Consider the following 13355-nt stretch of genomic DNA (forward strand, 5'->3'; position numbering starts at 1 on the left):
AAGAAAATACTATTATCAACCCTAGGCAGTTTGGGTTTCAGAAAAATAAGTCCACCACAGACGCAGTCGATTGCTTTGTGGATGACGTTATATTAAAGCTTCACAACAAAAAAAGAGTTGCAGGCCTCTTCCTCGATCTCAGCTCCGCATTTGATACGGTGGACCATGACATTCTTTTAAAAAAATTAGAATTCTACGGTGTAAGGGGTAATGTTGCTAGACTGCTAAATAGTTATCTCAAAAACCGTAAGCAATTTGTAGAGATAAAAAACCTTGAGAACAACCTTGAGAGTGCGGTTAGATCTCATTATGTTAGTGTTAAGAGGGGCATCCCGCAGGGTTCGATTTTAGGGCCTCTGCTGTTCATTTTGTTTACAAATGACCTAGTTGACTATATGGACAGCAGAGTGCCTGATTGCAAATTAACTTTATTTGCCGATGACACTAGTGGAGTTGTATCTTCCGATAGTATGAATGAGCTTAGCGAATTAATAAATGAGACCTTTGCGGCATTCCAGTACTGGTTCAATGTAAATAATTTAAGTCTTAACGCTAGGAAAACAAATGTAATGCTGTTCAAAAACAACACAAAAAAAACTGACAAGCTAGAAGTTATCATAGATGGAATAACAGTAGATATTGTGGATGTTGTTAAATTTCTTGGTATTCGTATTGATGCTGAACTAAACTGGAAACCGGAGTTAGAGGTTGTAGAAAACACAATCCTATCAGCTTGCTACGCGCTTAGAAGTCTAAGGGAAGAACTCTCGATTGAACAGCTAAAAGTAGTGTACTATGCGCTAGTGGAGTCCAGGCTGAGGTACAGCATCAAACTTTGGGGGAACAGCTTCAAATACAATATAAATAAAGCCATTGTAGTACAAAAAAGAGCAATTCGAACAATAATGCGCATACCACAATGGGTATCTTGCCGTGATCACTTCTCAAGTTTAGATATCCTGACAGCTCCTTCGTTATACGTCCTCGTTTTATTAACTGACTTTGTGAAAAATATCGCTAACTTTGAGTCTTCTGCGGAGCAGGAGTTGCGCCTTCAATCACGAACAAAAAACATAAAGCACTCTTTCTGCCCTAAACAACAAGTAGCAAGGCAATGTGTAAGGTATCAGGCTGTCCGGATTTTTAACCAACTACCTACAAATCTAAAAGCCATTACAGATTATAAGACATTTAATAAGCACTTGAAGATATTTTTATTGAGGGGGTGTTTTTACAGTATTGACGAGATCTTTGCAAATTAAACTGATTTTTACAAAATTATCATGCATGTAACTTTACACTTTTAATGATGACATTTTTATTACTTTATTTGTACCTACTTTTTTTGTTGGTTTAAGTGTGTTTTTGGAATTATAATTATTGACATGTCCGGTCCTGCTGTTATTGTATAATTTTAATTATGTGCATGTATTAGTTTGTAAGATTTTTCTAACACAATATCATATTGTTATAGAAATAAATAAATGAAATGAAATGAAATATTAGGTTCCATATTTCCATTTCATTCCATCCAAGTAAATTTTTGCATTCTCGAAAACAATAGCATTTTCGCGCACTATGAATGTCACCAACTGTTGCAAAGCACTCTGGAATTGTGATTGAACGTCGAAATTTTTCCGCGCACCAACAATGTCACCAGCTGCCATAAGGCTCAGTGGAATTGAGATTGAACGTCTAAATTTTTCCGCGTACCAACAATGTCACCAGCTGCAACAAGCCACAGTTAAATTGTGGTTAACGTCTACATTTTTCCGCGCACCAACAATGTCACCACCCGCCACAAGGCACAGTGGAATTGTGGTTGAACGTCTACATTTCTGCGCCTGGTAGCTGGTATGCAGTCTGCATTTAAATTCGGAATCTTTATTAACTGCTCGAAAAGCTATGCGGAATCTTTGCGGGCTGAAACAGGCATAATACAAATTATTTGCTTATTCTTAATAAGAAGAATAAGCAACGAGCACAGCCTTACAGAATAATTTAAATAATTCGAAAGTTTCTCATTAAAAAAAAGTCAGCTTGAGGTAACTGTTAACAACATCTACGAAAGTAGGTACTTACATGTTTTCGTACAGAAGAAATTATCCTCGAGAAGAAATTTTATTTAATAATTTACCACGTCAATTTATGCAATAGGTAGGTACCTACGACAAAACTATATTAACTGTAAACACCTCAACGAAAATATTTTCTTTATGTTTTTAGGGTTCCGTACGCAAAGGGTAAAACGGGACCCTATTATTAAGACTCTGCTGTTCGTCCGTCCGTCCGTCTGTCACCAGGCTGTATCTCACGAACCGTGATAGCTAGACAGTTGAAATTTTCACAGATGATGTATTTCTGTTGCCGCTCTAACAACAAATACTAAAAACAGAATAAAATAAAGATTTAAGTTGGGCTCCCATACAACAAACGTGATTTTTAACCGAAGTTAAGCAACGTCGGGCGGGGTCAGTACTTGGATGGGTGACCGTTTTTTTTTTGCATTATGGTACGGTACCCTTCGTGCGCGAGTCCGACTAGCACTTGCCCGGTTTTTTTTAATTCTCCTTAGAAAATATTTTTAGTCTGCTGAAAACCATCACTAAAAGTTCTATTTTTGTTTTCTATAAATAGCAACATTTACAGTATCTAGGTCAGAGCATCAACAAAACTTGTATTTTTACTCAAGATGTCGCACAGAAGCGCGGTTCGAACTTGCATATTGATGTGAATCTGAATTTGATCACCTTTATTCCATGCATCTCGCCCGTACTTTAGTTATATCTGAATGGTCAGAAATATAGGTTAGTTATATCTCAATGGTCAGAAGTACGAGCGAGATACATGGGCAATATAGACTTTGAGGGGTAGATAGGGGAATATACCTACGTATCTTTGAATTAGTTTACGGTTTAGACTCACTTGTTTTTAGTCACACGCACGAAATGTTTCGGAGAGCCTAGGTCTCCTTTCTCAAGCACTAAACCGTAAAATTATTCAATGTTAGTATGTAATCCAGTAAATTTGTCGAATTTTGTAACCTGGCTATTTTGCGTCAAATCCGGTAGTTCTGATTTTTTGCAGGCTTGCTTATGATGATGGCCCAATGAATAATCCAAGTTTGTGACCTCGAGCGCCGAACGCAACTTTGTCAAAAATCGAATAAACCGAAATTTTTTTTAGATTTGGGCGATTATAATCCTAAAGTACTAGTTTTTGATAGTAACTTCCTAGAGCGTTTTTAAAGTAGACTAAATTTGCTATAATAAGACACTAGAATTGTCTCTGTATAGTTGAATCATCGAGAGCGTGGAATTGCATATGTAGTAGTATTGTTTGTTTACAGGCATTCTATATTCGAATTTTCTATTTTCTTGTACTATCAGCATACAAAGAGGTTGTTATATATATATCGAAGAACTAAAAACAAAAATAATGTCAGTGTGAAATTGTCAATATTATTTACGTTGTGCGTATATTTTTAACTCTGATTTGATTGTATTCTCAATTAATTATTGTGTCCGCCCGTACGACTACGAATAATTTTTATATTTAAAAAAAATATGGCTGTAAGTAATTTTGGTCCTATTGAGAGTCAAAGTAAGCAAATAATTTTTAACTGTTATAAATATTTTGAACTTGAACTGACGAAAAATTTAAACTTGCCTTACACCGCTGCCCAGTTAGTTGAAAAAGCTACAGGTGTTTGTCTCTCTACTGTTTATAACATTGTGACTGAGAGCAACAGCGAGAAATTCGCAACAACAAAGAAATTCACCTCCCCGAAGAATAAAAAGTTGCGTCCTTGTCCGTCATCAGCAGTAGACGATTTTGATCAGGAAGTCATCCGGAGAACTATATACAATTTTCATCTGTCCCATAAGCAATTTCCAACCTTAAAGGGACTCCACTCTGTGTTAAAATCCGATATAGATTACAAATTTGGCATTTCCACCTTACGAAAACAAATACAAAAATTAGGATTTAAATGGCAAAAGACCGAGGACAACCAAAAATATTAATGGAAAAACACAACATACGACTGCTAAGAATAAATTACCTTACCAAAATTGCGGAATATCGATCTCAAGATAGACCACTAGTTTATACTGATGAAACCTACATCCACACTTCACATGTGTCCGGAGAAGCTTGGACCGATGGAACAGAATTTGGTGTAAAAAAACAAATCAGTACAGGCCAGTGGTTAATAATAGTGCACGCAGGAGGAAAAGATGGTTTTATTCCCAACGATTTGTTAATGTTTAAGGCAAACCAAAAAACGGGAGATTACCATGACCAGATGAACTTTGTCAACTACGAAAAATGGTTAAAAGAAAAATTAATACCGAACCTCACCGAATAGCGTACTTATCGTGGATAATGCGTCCTATCACAACAAACTTTTGAATCGTGCTCCAACGTCAAATTCTAATAAACAAGAAATGATGGATTGGTTGACAGAACACAACATTTCGTATAACTGGTTGATGTACAAAACCAGTTTGTATGAATTAATTAAACAAAATAAAGAGCGGTTTCGCGAGTACCACATAGATGCAATTTTAAAAGAACATGGCCACTCCGTATTACGATTGCCACCGTATCACCCGACATTCAATCCGATCGAAAATATTTGGTCCATGGTAAAAGGATATGTAGCAAAAAGAAACGTTTCATTAAACATGCAAGGCATTATGAGTTTAGCAACTGAACGAATGAATACCATCACTGCTGAGGACTGGGAAAATATTTGTCACCACGTCGAAAGTGAAGAAAATAAATATCGATGTCAGGAAGGAGAAATGGATCAAATAACAGACAATTTTATTATCAATATTTGTGACAGCTCAGATGAAGAACATGATAGCGAATAAAAGAAAAAAACAGAGGACTACTACTTATTCCACTTCTTGGGTATGTCATTTTATTAAGTTAAGAGAAAATTATTCTCCTTTTGTTGCAAACGGTACAACCACTACAAATGCAATTCCATCTTCTCGATAATTCAACTATACATCTAATATTTTCCGAGATAAAGCCTTTCAAATTTTTTTAATTTTACATCAGTTCTTAGCTATAATATAAGGGTTAGGTAGGTAATTTATATGGAATTCATCACCGCCACGTTCTACAAAATATTTATTTTCAATAATTTTTTTTTTCAAAATAGGCACTCATAATTTTTTTTATGGAATATAAATATTTTGTAGAACGTGGCGGTGATGAATTCCATATAAATTACCTACCTAACCCTTATATTATAGCTAAGAACTGATGTAAAATTATAAAATTTTGAAAGGCTTTATCTCGGAAAATATTAGATGTACAGAGACAATTCTAGTGTCATATTGTAGCAAATTTAGTCTACTTTAAAAACGCCCTAGGAAGTTACTATCAAAAACTAGTACTTTAGGGTTATAATCGCCCAAATCTAAAAAAAAATGCGGTTTATTCGATTTTTGACAAAGTTGCGTTCGGCGCTCGAGGTCACAAACTTGGATTATTCATTCATTGGGCCAACATCATAATAAACAAGCCTGCAAAAAATCAGAACTACCGGATTTGACGCAAACGCAAAATGTATAATTTTACTGTATTAATGTTCTACAACAGTTTAAATTCGATTACATACGCATCTCATACAAATCCATGTCTCATACAAAAAGTAAAAATTTAACCCGTGGGTGCCCGTGGTTTAGAGACTGAAGTGATAAATATATTTTTTCCCAATATGTAAATTACGTGTTAAGATGTTATGCGGGGCTATAGGAGGGGGGAGGGGGCTTACAAATAAAAACATAATTGATGACAGTATAATCGTAACACATGAAGAATAAATCAATATCGTATTTTCACGTTCGAAAGCCTCTCGAGGAAACTCTTGAATATTTGAATGGGAAAGAGTTAGCATCAAGATAAATGAGTTTGCAGCGTTTGATAAACGAGGCCTGGTTAATTATATCACTTGAGGGGGGTTTAAGGAGGAGTGTGAAACTGAGGAGGGGGGAGTGTGAAATTGAGGGAGGGTGAAGAACGTTGAGTGAGTTTTTTGTGTGTTGGTTACGATAGATTTTGATGCAAAGTTTCATGGTTCCCAGACCGTTTCGGATTGCTCCGTTGCCAGACGTCAGACCGTCTATCGGCCCGATTTGAGAAATGAATAAGAGATGCACTAGATATGAAATAATAAAGATATGTGACGTTCCACGAAAAAAGGTACCTTATGGGTACCTGTGGGACGTCACATATCCTTACTATATCGTATCTAGTTAATCTCTAATTCGTTTCTCGAATCGCGCCGTATATCTCCAATTCTCCAGCATCTCCTGGCGGTCTAGCATAAGTTGCATTCTCGCGCGCCAGTCCATACTTGAAGTCGCGTTAGATGTATGCGAGAACGCAACTCATACTGATGCTGGCAGGTCTGATGATGCCGCGAGTCGAATTTTATACTTTTGGTGGTAGTTTGTTACACATATTTATTTTCGCGAAGGGTATTAGCACGACATTGAATATTTCGATTATCGTTTTAATTGTATGAATTCCGACAAAGTAACGCCTGATTATATTAATTACGCTGTATAAACACAGTTGAAAAGCAGCCTCCGGTAAATACAATAAAAATCTAATCCTACATCTTTTTCACTGCTTTACTTATCTCTGGCCTACATTGATGAACTCTTTACCGCCTACGTATAATTTGTACGGAGCCAGGCACAATATCGCCGAAATGGGTCGCCCTGAAAGGCTATTCTGCTGTATTAATTGCTCTTAGTAATAACAGAGATGAATGAACTAGCTATTTGGAAAAATGGGTCATACATAAACAGAAAACACACAGACCATATCAACTAGGTACTAACTATACGGGATTAGACTATATATCTATATTTCCCGTTACATTTTGACTAAATTTGGCTGGTTTGAAGAACTTACAACGAGAAAGAGTGGATTAAGGACAATAAAATATACTTATGTAATTTTACATTGAGTTTAAAAATCATACGTTTTCTTAAATCAGTGAAAGATTTTTTTTAGAACATATGGTAAAATCTCGTCACATTTTAATCGAAATACATACATCCACCAAAGTTTAATCGAAATCTCACGGAAAACTCGACTCGGTAAGTCCCGTTCAGGTGAATAAAGATGTCTTGTAATGAAATAATGATGTCTTGACGGAAAGTTTAAATAAGTAAAAATTAATATCAAATTACGTCAGATTTTTAAGTTCTGAATAAGCCTCCAGTATTCTTCTAAAGGGTGGGACTTGACAAAGTGCTTTAAAAAACGCGCCTAAAAAAAGATTATAATAGATGATGAGTTTTTAAAGTCAGTACAGAAGCTAAATGAATTAATTACAAGTGAACCTATTTTAAACTATCCAGATTTTGACCAACAATTTATTACTACCACAGATGCTAGTGACATAGCGTTAGGAGCGGTTTTGTCTCAGAAAGAAGATAATGTCGAAAAACCAATCGCTTATGCATCTAGAACTTTATCTGACACAGAATCTAAATATTCTACAACGGAAAGAGGGTCGGTGGGGGTAGAGGGGGGGGGGGTGATTCATGACAAATAATTACGCTCTCGACCTTCCGCGAGTAATTGAATATTTACATAAGGGTACGGTAAAAGGTAGCAATTTGCCGTAAGTAGGTATGTAGGCACATACATATTTATTTATGTGATCTCTCAAGATAGGTGTGACAGAAAAATATTAAAACATCCTAATTGTTGTTGTTGTAGGACGGATCTCGGGGCAGAGGAAGACCAAAACGGAGATGGCGGGACGACCTTGACACATTTTGTAAAGAGTGGTGGGAGTGTGCATCGGATAGGACCAAATGGCGGGAAAGAGCAGAGGCCTTTGCCCTGCAGTGGGACACTCCTAAAGGCTAATAAAAAATAAAAATAAATGTTGCCTGAAATACTTAAAGATAAACTTTGATATGTAAATGTTTAATAACAAAACTTTCGCGATACACAGACATATATCTAAGTACAACAGGTATATGCCTTTAGCTCATGCAGGATACAGGCAAAAAGCAATATTTTGCATGTTATGTTTTCGCTAATTCATGACTCATCTAAGCAATATGGCTTTCCTTTTTTTTGCTAAATAAAGATCAAGAAAATATACTTCGCATGTACTTTATTGTATTTGCGAATATATGACTCTATTCTACTTATCTACATATACATATGTGTATCTATACATATGTATTTGCGAATATATGACTCTATTCTACATATATATACATTCTATATTACTTTGCTGGGTACTAAATAGAGGAAAAGAAGTCATATTTTGCACGTATTTCAGTAACAGCAAATACATATCTCCATTCAAGCTATATGCCTTTGCTGTGTGCTAAATAAAGCTGAAAAAGTGCTTTTGCACGTATTTCAGTGTATTCTCAAATACATGACTCCATTGTGGCTCTCTGCCGGATTCGAACTTTAAGATATGTCAATTAATGGATCTAGAAATGATATGGAAATATGTCAGTGTCAAATGTGACGTTTCTTAAAACAAAACCGTCACTCGAGCCGTTTATGCCTTATAATAAAAGGCGAAGAAGTGATATTTCGCACGTACGTGGGTATCAGTCTATTTTGGTACTTTCACGAATATTGGCTGTGGGCGGTGCAGGGCGCTCTACTTTGATGAAAGAATGAAAAAAGGGGTACGTGATGAAATTGAAGTTCTTTTTACATCGGGACTATATTCCAGGCATCGAGCTTTGCTCAGCAAATACATATTTACATATTATTTTGATTTGACAACTCGTTTTGTTACTCGTTCGAAAAAACCTTTATTCTTTCAGGTTTTGGCCACCTATAAAATGCAAAATAAATATGACAATAAAAATGGGTGCAATGAGAAGCGGTTTATAAATATAGAATTTATAGTTAAATATTATAAGTAATAGGAGCGATGAAGAATTACAACCATTCTCGTCTAGTAAAAAAGTAAAATGTGCGTAAAAACTATTGTAAACCTAATGTATTCATTTGTAAGTAATTACTTTGTTTGTAACACAGTTTTCCCAGGGGCTACCGAGCAGCTCGTAGCAGGATAGAAATATCTTGTTTGCATTTTAAATTAGAATAATCTACTCATTGTATTTGCTTGTGAGCAACGGACCATACAGGTTAGTATTTAAATAACCTTTAAAACGAATCATTCTGTGAGCTGTAGACTTCGCGAAGCCCCATGGCTCCACCATCTTGAAACACTTAAAACATCCTTAATATATAGGTAGGTAATTATTAAATCTGCAACGTCAAATTTCACGAGAATCGAAAAATGCGACCTATAGAAGAAAACAGCCAGACAGACATACAAAAATATTTTTGCCTGAGCTAAAAAAGAGACCATCACTATCGCTCGGTGTATGAACAGACTTCAAAAAACTGCATTCCATCACTTTATGGTCTTCATATACCTATTATTTTCATTCACCAAATATCACCTTTCAAAAGGAAATGCACGAGTTTTTATAAAATATGTGGGAGATCCAGCTTTTCTCGGAAAACATATAAAAACACAAAAATGTGTGTTTTCCCAGAGATAATAGACCTAGCCCTGCACTAGCTAGATCGATTTTTCGCCCCCGAAAACCCCATATAGCAATTTTCTTCCAAATCGTCAGAGCCGTTTCACTCGTTTCAGAGATCCCCGAAATACTATATAATTATATACGAGTACCTATATAATACAAGAATTGCTCATTTAAAGCAATAAGATAATAGGACCCAATTAACTTATTGTGCCTATAATATTTGAAGAATTTCCTTGATTTCTTCAGGATCTCATCATCAGATCTCAATCTTGAACGACCTGATGAAAATCTTTGAATCAAAAATATATATTTTCAAAATGGTCCACAATTCTTCGATAAAATTCGAAATAAAAAATTCAAAATCAAAAACCAAGTATAACAAAGATCTCGATGAATTGAGAACATTATGGGAACCTCCTCCTTTCTAAATTTGTTTAAATTATGACACCTGACGCGATTCGGGAAATGAGTTAGAGATTCACGAGATATGAAATAGTAAAGATATGTGACGTTTCACGGCAAAAGGTACCTTATGGCGGTTGGCGCTAACGCTATTATTAACGCTGCTCCAATATTAATGCGCCCGCTATGGCGGGCCTACCTACCTACCCATAGTACCTATAGTACCTTTTGCCATGAAACGTCACATATCTTTACTATTTCGTATTGTAATGAATCTCTAATTCATTTCCCGAATTGCGCCGACCGTCCTATAAAAGTAGGTACCTACGTCTTAAGACGTCTTTAAACTGTCCTAATTTCATTGTTAAAAGGAAATAAGACATCAAAAAATTTCCCACGCCTATAATTTATACCTTCTATTAAAAATAATTGTTTTAAAATAACCGATTATTACTTTCATCCATTATAAAGTAGGTAATCGGAAAAGTCGCGTGGGTGGGAAAGGTAAAAGTTATTTATAATTGTGGCCAGTCTTTACAACACAATATTTTAAGCCCACTTAAGAAAAGTAGTTAATTTTTGCTTTAAAAAAGATTTTTTTCGGTTACAATTAGGGGCTGCAAAAAATAATTGCGTTTAATCCCTATAATTTGAATTATGGTAGCATACCCACACACCATAGCGATCTACTTTTTTTCTTTCTTTATCTTTTTATTTTATTTTATCAACAGTTTTGAATGATTCACGGTTAGTTTGACTTATTTATAACTATTCTCATTTATTTATTTTTCTTCTTAGGCTAGGTCATTTATAACATGAATATAATAGTAAAATACAAAAACACATAAAAAACAACAAAAAATAAGTATAAACACATTATAAAAAACCTAACCTATTATTATTATATTTTTATTTGTTTATTCTCTTTTTTAAAATAGTAGTTGTAATGTAAATAGCCATGCACGTTAGCTTGTAAACGAATATTTCCCCTACCCCTACTTTGGGCATACAAGCCCGCAAATCAACCTATATTTACGATTATCTACTTTTGTATCACCAATACAAATAAAGTATACGTGAATATATATATTTTAGTTATGAGCTTCCTTAAACCTCTAGAAGATTTTTATTTTAGCGAACTTTCTTAACCCCTAGAAGCCTTTTCCATACGAGTATAAGCTCTCAAATCTGTCAAGCTTATCTGCACGATTATCTGATTTTGTTGACCGACCGCTTTACTATAGGCGTGCTATAAGCAATCATATTGTGTTCCTATGTCTCCCACAATATCTAATCAAGAAAAGTATACAAAAAAATAAAGAGTGAAAATTTTTATTGAAACATATAAATTACTTATAAATTAAATAAAACGAAATGACACGATAAATAAATAAAATACAATAATACCTATAAGCTTCCTTTAAACACGATATGTTTTTTTCATATAAGCTCTCAAATCTGCCAAGTTTCAAACTTTACGATTATCTAATTCTGTGTTGACCGCCCGCTGCCAAACTCAAACTAATGTTTATGTTCTGTATTACGAGCCATAACCCGCTGAAGGTTGACTGGAATAGATTTTTCGTAGAACATAAGGTTAGTTAAAGGGTGAAAAATTACAGAATTTATTTACATTTATCGGTGATAAATATTTTCCTATTAATGTTATGTTTGTGTTTGACATGTAGAGTATTCATTCGATTAATAAATAAATATAATATAATCAGTATTTTCTAACTAAATAATTTATATTAATTCAGTCTATTTTGTAATGAAATACATTATATTATATTGTAACCGATCAATATAATAATATTTAAATACAAAATTAAGACTGAAAATTAATTTATTACAGAGACATCGAACATATATACCTTATTTCTTTTTTTTTCTATTTCCTAGAATACTCGCTGTTTGATTCATCTCAAGTAAGCATAATGATTTTATCAATATTAACTAGGAACAGATGATTACTTATATGTTATAGACATAGTTATAACATCTTAATTCATAAATCATAATATCTTTTCATGTAACATATGTTTTTAAATCAATTCCGGTCACTTGTGACAGTAAATTTATTACATCGTATAATCCCGCCGCTAAATTTCCCATTGCCCTGTAAAACGTGGTTGAAATTTTCCCGAGAAAATAGCACATCTAAATAAAACGTTACAGATGACTGTCATCCATACAAATAGATTAATATACCGCGGTGTATTAATCTATCACTTTATATAAAAATCAGTAAATCTAAAAATAAACTTACAATTCGCTCAGTATCCAAAAATCCACACAGATAGAGCACTAAATCTTTAAAATTCACAACACAGCACACCACATTGCATTCACTACGAATTCGTTCGCGAAGATTCGTTCGACACGCCCGGGCGCGACGGAGTCTCAACCGACACTGATGGTGAACCCCGGGATCTGTCGCTGTGTGGGTGTATTATACACAAGATTGACTATTTTTAAACCTTATTTGAAGACAATAAGGGTTACGGTGAGTCAGTTAAATGTTGGTGTAAGCGTAAGGGTGGTTTTGCGTATGTGTGCCAGGTCACAAGTAAGAACTGGCACATTTCGGTTAGGCTTTTTGTATTGGGAATTTTAAGTGTTACGTATTAGTGTTTGGGTCAAGTGGACTATTCTCTTTAGTGATGCGTTACGGGAAAATTTCACGGAATTTTCTTGTGAAATCCCTGGCATTAAATAAAGCGCTTGCAGGGTTATTTCTGGGAACATGGTTAGATATTTTCGGTGTATTTTTTAGAGTTTCTGGGAATATTGAAAATACATACAATTACCTAGGTACACTTTATGGGATCTCGGGAAAAAGTGGCAATGTTTCTTGGTTTGCTGAATACAGGGTGTTTGGTACATCGTTTGCCAAATTAAAACGGCGGATAGCTTGAGTCATTTGCTATGTTCTCGTGCCTAGAAAAACAAAATTGGCCATGGTTATAAGTATATAAGTATATAAGTAATATAAGTAGTACATATTAGTAGTAGTTAGTAGTGTATTTTACTTTTAAGTAAGTATCAGACCTGTATCCTACGCATCTTGTTGGTAAATCTTATGTTCAATGCCCCACAGTCCTCACGACACAGGCTCGACCTAGTGTGAGGGCTATTGTTTGTTCTAATTAAGAAGCTGTTGTACATATTCTATAGTTAATTTTAATTTAATTACTAAGGTTTCAAGTCATGTCAATTTGGAAAATAAATATATTTGTATATTTGTATATTTGTATTTGGTTTTTTTTTACCACTACGCAAGTAAAAATTTGAAATTTACGAAAAACTGTCATAGAAGGGAAGAATTTTTTTGTACCAAATTAAAAATTTCTAGGCCTGAGAAGATAGCAAATG

The 13355-nt window shown here is 34.6% G+C and overlaps 1 protein-coding gene across 8 annotated transcripts in view; it reads right to left on the reverse strand.

Annotated features, from left to right (window-relative positions):
• LOC134675839 (hemicentin-2) overlaps window positions 1–12407 on the reverse strand; it is a 665006-nt gene extending 652599 nt beyond the window's left edge. For all 8 annotated transcript variants that reach the window (XR_010099813.1, XR_010099812.1, XR_010099811.1 and 5 more), the window contains exon 1: window positions 12250–12407. The gene's annotated coding sequence lies outside the window, so the exon portion shown is untranslated. The remainder of the gene's footprint in view (window positions 1–12249) is intronic.
• Between the last annotated feature and the right edge of the window lie 948 nt (window positions 12408–13355).

This window comes from Cydia fagiglandana, chromosome 23, assembly GCF_963556715.1.
Source record: "Cydia fagiglandana chromosome 23, ilCydFagi1.1, whole genome shotgun sequence".
In the NCBI taxonomy this organism is placed as follows: domain Eukaryota; kingdom Metazoa; phylum Arthropoda; class Insecta; order Lepidoptera; family Tortricidae; genus Cydia; species Cydia fagiglandana.